The sequence below is a fragment of the Euprymna scolopes genome, chromosome 21 (assembly GCF_053919585.1).
Source record: "Euprymna scolopes isolate OS-2025 chromosome 21, ASM5391958v1, whole genome shotgun sequence".
NCBI lineage: Eukaryota > Metazoa > Mollusca > Cephalopoda > Sepiida > Sepiolidae > Euprymna > Euprymna scolopes.
In genome coordinates, this window is record NC_136502.1 from 99,414,470 (window position 1) to 99,421,969 (window position 7,500).

The 7,500-nt window shown below is 28.8% G+C and overlaps 1 long non-coding RNA gene across 1 annotated transcript in view; it reads right to left on the reverse strand.

Moving 5' to 3' along the window:
• The window catches only part of LOC145243018 (uncharacterized), a 245,296-nt gene that overhangs the window by 210,910 nt on the left and 26,886 nt on the right, over positions 1–7,500 (reverse strand). The window lies entirely within an intron of this gene.

Sequence of the window (7,500 nt, forward strand, 5' to 3'; positions counted from 1 at the left end):
GAATATATATATATATATATGAATATATATATATATATATATATGAATATATATATATATATGAATATATATATATATATGAATATATATATATATATGAATATATATATATATGAATATATATATATATATGAATATATATATATATATGAATATATATATATATATGAATATATATATATATATGAATATATATATATATATGAATATATATATATATATGAATATATATATATATATGAATATATATATATATATATATATATATATATATATATATATATATATATGAATATAAGTGAATGCCTCATACGTACAGTCATACATACATATAATATAGGTATATAATATAGATATATAGATATGAGTACACTCACGCAAATGCCGATATGCATATATACATACATCATATACACACATGCGTCTATATGGTGAGAAACACACACATATTTATATTGGAAGTATTGTTAGTAGAAATAGTTTTTTAATTACAAACGTATCTTTATTCTGTAGGAAGGAGAAAAAAAAGTCAAATATGTGCATTAATGCAATAGGTGATGCCGACAAAATAGTTCGGACTGCGACATACTTACAGATATAAGCGTAGAGATTTGGAATGGCACACATATGGTCCACATTCATATATACAAACAGACACACAAAATTATATATATATATATATATATATATATAACTGTATTTTATATTAAATATATATATATATATATATATATATATATATATATATATATATATATATATAGTACGCATGAATGTATGTATGTATGTATGTATGTATGTATGTATGTATGTATGAGCTTGGGTAACCATTTGGGAATTCTAGGCCCATGTATATGCTCTCCGCTTATCTCGGCATTATTTCAATATATATATACGCGTATGTTTATATTTTTTTACTGGCTTACGTAGGAGTCAGAATTCATTTAATATAAAATAACAGATTTAAATTAAATACGAGTAATATACTCATAAAAAGATATTTGACTATAATAAATACACATTGCGTATTTAAAGTACTATATGCATTATATATATATATATATATACACACAAACATTATATGTATATATATATATATATATATATACACACAAACATTATATGTATATATATATATATACACACAAACATTATATGTATATATATATATACACAAACATTATATGTATATATATATATATACACAAACATTATATGTATATATATATATATACACAAACATTATATGTATATATATATATATACACAAACATTATATATATATATATATATATATATATATATATATATATATATATATATACAGGGTGTCCGTAAAGTTACTATACAGTCTTATTGTTTTATTGTATTATATTTGTATTAATAGCTAATATTTATTTTCTTTACAGGTTTATTTAATCAAGCAAGACTGTATAATAACTTTACGGACACCCTGTATATATATATATATATATATATATATATATATATATATATATATATACATCCATTTTATGTATATAATGTATCCATATACATGTATATACATAAAATGGATGTATATATATATATATATATATATATATATATATATATATATACATATATATGCATCCATTTTATGTATATACATGTATATGGATACATCCATTATATGTACATACATATACATGCACATACAGTGTATATGTATGAACACATATATATACACATACAGTATATGTATATACATATACATATATACATCCATTATATGTATATTCATATATATACATCCATATATACATTATATGCATATACATATATATATACACATACATTATATGCATATACATATATATACACATACATTATATATTTATATACATATATATCCACATACATTATATGTATATACGTATATATATATTCACATACATTTTATGAATATACATATATATACACATTTTATGTATATACATATATATACACATCTATTATATGTATATACATATATATACATAAACCCATTATAAGTATATACATATATGTACACATACATTATATATTTATATACATACATATATATATATATACACATATATGTATATACTTCTATATACACGTACATTTTATGTATATACATATATATACATACATTTTATTTCTATACACACATACGTATATATATATACGGATATATATATATATGTATATATATATATATATATATATATATATATATACATATATGTAATGAGACATATACAAAGATACATGTCGATCCACATACATGCAAGTGTATGTATGTATACACACACACACATACACACACATGTATATATATATATATATAGATATATATATATATATATATATAGATAGATAGAGAAAGAGAGAGAGAGAGAGAGAGAGAGAGGGAGGGATAAGGACAGAAACAAAGAATTGAGCTAGCCATTAAAAAGGACTTTCCATAAAACGATTGCATATACACACGCGCGCATATTTATTATCATCCTTTGTGCATTATTTCTCATAACATGCGTATATGAGCCTAAAAATATGCACACATTTACGCACTCGCGCGCGCATGTGAGTTTGTAAATGTTAGCGTGTGTGTGTGGTTGGGGGGCGGTTTTACGCTTATATTACGAGGAACGTAAAAATAATTTAAGTCTAAGAAAACATTTTTATTTGGCATTGAATGACACATTTATTTGAAAAAAAAAATTTTTTCCTATAGAATTATGCTTTACTTTTGTCATAGAACAGCTACCACCACTACCACCACAACTACAACATCTACTAACACAGCTACTACATCTACTACTACTACTACTACTACTACTACTAATTATTATAATAAATAATTAATAGTAATATTAAAATTATTTTACTACATAGATACCCTCTTTTTCTTTATGTTTGGTAGTCTTTCTCTCTCAATATCTATCTATCTCGCTCTCTCTCTCTCTCTCTCTCTATATATATATATATATATATATATATATATATATATATATATATATATAGATATACATCTCCCTTCCCTTTCTCCCTCTTCCTCTCTATCTCCCTTTCTTTTCTTCTCTTTCGCTCTCTCTCTCTTTCTTTTTTTTTCTCTCTCTCTCTTTCTTTTTCTCTCTCTTACATCCTTATTATACAAGAACCGTTAGTATTTGTTACTATGGCAATATTAATTTATTCGTCAGCTTAGTTGCTGCTATTCAACCGGCATCATAGCAATATAATAATCACGTATACCGCAACAGCGGCGATACGACCGTTTGATACAAAGAATAAAGAATTCGCGGCCATCGTAGCCTGATTTGTGCCCTACTATGAAATTGGTGTGCGCGTAGGAAATTTAGAACGCCATCGATAGGTCGTCGCGTTTTTGGGTCAACTTCCTGCGTATGCGATGCAGAGAAATGGGTCGTTGCGTGGGGGAGGAGGGTCCTGGTGGCAGGGGCTCTGCATTCTAAGTGCATGTGCGATCGACACATAAAAAGGAGACTGCCTTCCAGTAAGAAGGTCTACACACTTTGCCTTATTGGCGATATACTGAAACATTTGCATATTTCCCAATCGAGGTCATTGAACTGGGCGATTCTTGCCTGCTTTCTCTCGCACAGCTTATGTATATACATGCATACACACACGCACACACACGCACGCGCACACACACACGCACACGCACAGATATATATACGTTTATGTAGAAAAACAAAAGCTTATATATAACAATAATAAATAATTGACGTTAATAGGTTCATAACTATATATTTAGTAATGGATGAGCAATATATATATATATATGTATATACACATATATATATACATACATACACACACGCACATACACACACGCACACATATATATATTATGTATATATATATATATATATATATATATATATATATATATACTAGCAAAAGTACTCGTCGTTGACTGGGTTCAAAAACAGTCTACAGAAAATGGACTCTGATTTATGAAAATTGATTTTAGTAAAGATGAATACGGTTAAACAGCAGCTAGAAGCTCATTTTTATTTACTTAGAAAAAACCAAGAAGAAATATATATATATATATATATATATATATATATATATATATATATATATATATATATATATATACACACACACACACACACACACACATATATATATATATATATATATATATATATATATATATATATACACTAGCAAAAGTACCCGTCGTTGACTGGGTTCAAAAACAGCCTACAGAAAATGGACTCTGATTTATGAAAGTATGATAGGTTATGAAAAGGAAGGGTTGTAAAGAGATAGCTTCAAATTTGGGGGTATCAAAACCAAAGCAAAATATGAAAGTAAAAATAAAATAGATAAACCCCATAATTTATTATACCATACCTGTTCACACTGAAAAACGTATCACAATATTCTGTGGATCTATATTAAAAAACCTTGTTAAACTTTGTGACATATTTCCATTCTATGGAAGTCAAGCGCGAACAACACCCCATAATTTTATTATATCATTTTTCTTCAAACTGAAACATAATTATCAAAGTATACTTACGCAGATAGATATGAAAAGTCTTTATTAAAGTTTGTGCCTCTTTCCATTCTATGGAGGCCAGGCGCGAACGCAGACCCCACAATTTTATTATACCATCCCTATTTAAGTTAAAACATACTTGTAAAAGTATTATTATGTAAATCTCTATCAAAAACACTTGTAAACGTCTTTTTTTAAATTGTTAAATTTTTTATTTCCATACTTTGTGGACAAGGCACGTATGCAGACCCCACAATTTTAATGAATCATCATTATACCAGATCAAACATATCCATTCCTGTGTCTCGATACATCTTCTATCACTATATGTGATCAGGTTTTTATAATAGTAAACCGTACAGGAGCCTATTCGTGACCAGACACACACACAGACGTTCAGCTTTATATATATATATATATATATATATATATATATATATATATATATATATATATATAAGGAACAAAGCAAGTTATATGTTTATCAACGTTTCGTCGTTATTTCATCCAGAAGGAGTCTTACAATAAAGACAAAACGTTGATGAACATATAACTTAGTTTGTTCCTTTTTCTTTCTTTCTCACTTTCTCTCTCTCTCTCTCTCTCTCTCTCTCTGTTCATAAGAAACTCTGTCGTATTAAATCGAAAGTGCCTTGATAAAGACTTACTACCATACATATATATATATATATATATATATATATATATATATATAGTAAAATTGTTTATTTGTATGTTAACATGCAAAATGCTGCATGTTAAGTGCGATGCATAGTTGCATGCACTGGAATGATTGTCAGAACTTGTGAATTTAAAAAATGCAATCTGGACGTGAAGACTCTTTAGAAGGATATGTAATAAAAATTCTGTTTTAAACTTGGAAAAAAATCCCACAGAAACGTATGGGTTGCTTTAGACTGCTTTTGGACCATCTTGCATGAATCGAGCAGCAGTTTTGAATGGCATAAAACATTAAAGGGCAAGCCTACAATGAGAAAACTATTTAGCTATAAGAAGAGGCCACCTAACACACCGTCTGTACTCAATGAAATATTAATAAAACAGCGATGGCTCATGTTGATAACAAGACCACTTAAATTCTACATGAATCAATGTTCAGTCATGATAATCACCTCCTACTCACTAGTTACTTACATCCTTCCCACAGCAGAAAGTTATTACACAAAGTATCGAAGATTAGAAGAGTAAACCCAGCACTCCTAAATAAGTAACAGTTTGGCTTAGCAAAATTGCTTGAGCTGCCCCTTCGAAATTTCTCGGTCATGTCGCCTCAGGCAGTAAGCAATGAACTTATCGGGGAAGAAAGGTCTGGGAATGTGGACCTCTTAGGCACTACACAATAGCCACATCCGACAGGTGGAGTTCCACATTAATGTTCTAAAACTAAGTCTTGTTGCAACCGAAGCACAGTCGACAAAAAAAATGTTGAGGAGGATAAAACCCCTGCTCACATTAAGTGTTAAAACAGCTTACCGTTATAAAGTTGTCAGACTGTATGACCTATCCTAAATAACACCAATATCTATACATATTTCAGCACAACGAACGGAGGGAATCAATTGGATCTTCTTTGGTCTGAGAGACAGGGATTGGCCTTTGTCACTAAGCTAAAGAACGTGTTCTGTTGGATTTTAGTGCTTTTTTTGTTTTGATCAGACTCTGAGATTTTGTGCATTTTCTTGATTTCTGTGTTCGATTTGAAGCAAATATCGTTCTGTTTGAAAACCTGTTTATCGGTAAAAAACAAAAAAAAAAACAAAACAAAACAGAAATCACTGTAACTTCAGAAAAAATGCTTGCTTTTTAAAAACAGAATTGCAATTTATTTGAGACAAAAAGTCTACTGAGACCACACATATATATACAAAATCCGAATGAAAATAATGAGTAGATAATCACAGTCTCGGCAATAATCGCACACACAGACATAAATTTATATTTGGTGCCGTGACCAGGAGTGAGCCTGTAGAATAGAACATATAACCGAGAATGACTCTACAGACGTCACCGACAGCTAAATGCGCAGTCCCGATATTAAACAAGGAAAATGACAATGTTAGGACAGTCTCCGAAAAAACAACAGAAATGTCGTTAAGAATTTTTAAAAAAATTCAATTTATAACATTATATAATCAATTTTTAATGCTGCAATATTTTAAGTTATAAATTTATCATATTTTTTACTAGAATAGCTTGTCCTTTTCTTTTCCAGTTTGAACAACTAGTCCTTTATTTTTCCATGTTTAAGCTTAACCATTTTACTTTTCATGCTCGCATTTTTCTATTGTATGTATTATTATCGAGGCTACAACAACAGCATATTCTTTTCATTGTTTTGACTCTCGAGTGTGTATCTGTTAATTTCTTAGATGCTTTTAGATAGAGTGATGTGGCTCTGGATTGATTAACTGTGTCTAACTGTGTCAGATATATACTCGAGAGTCAAAACAATGAAAAGAATATTCTGTTGCCATAGCCCTAATTATTACAGAGTCGTGATTTAAAAAATAAAAGAAGTATTTTGGTGCTATTAGCAAGAATCGAAACCGAAAGCAAAACTAGTATTCAAAGCAGGTAACGTGACCGCTGTACCAACGTGACACGCACACGAACTAATTAAAAATTAAAAAATTAAAAAAATATTAAGATGAATATACAAACTGTATAACGATTTTTAAAATTTTGACCCATTTATGACCGCTTAAAACTATTTTAACCAACTAGACCCATAAAAGAACGGTCCATAAAATATCCAATCATTTAGGGTCCCTGGCGCTGCTCTGCGACTTTTAGTTTCGGAAGGGACAGGGTTTGAAAATATGGACACAGACAGATAGACATAGTGCCTTTTATATATAAGATTATCTGAGAATGTTGATGCATTTTTTGTCACTAGTCTTGGAGAGGAAAAAAAACAGTTGGGATCAGAAAAAAAAGGATAAAGAGAAGTA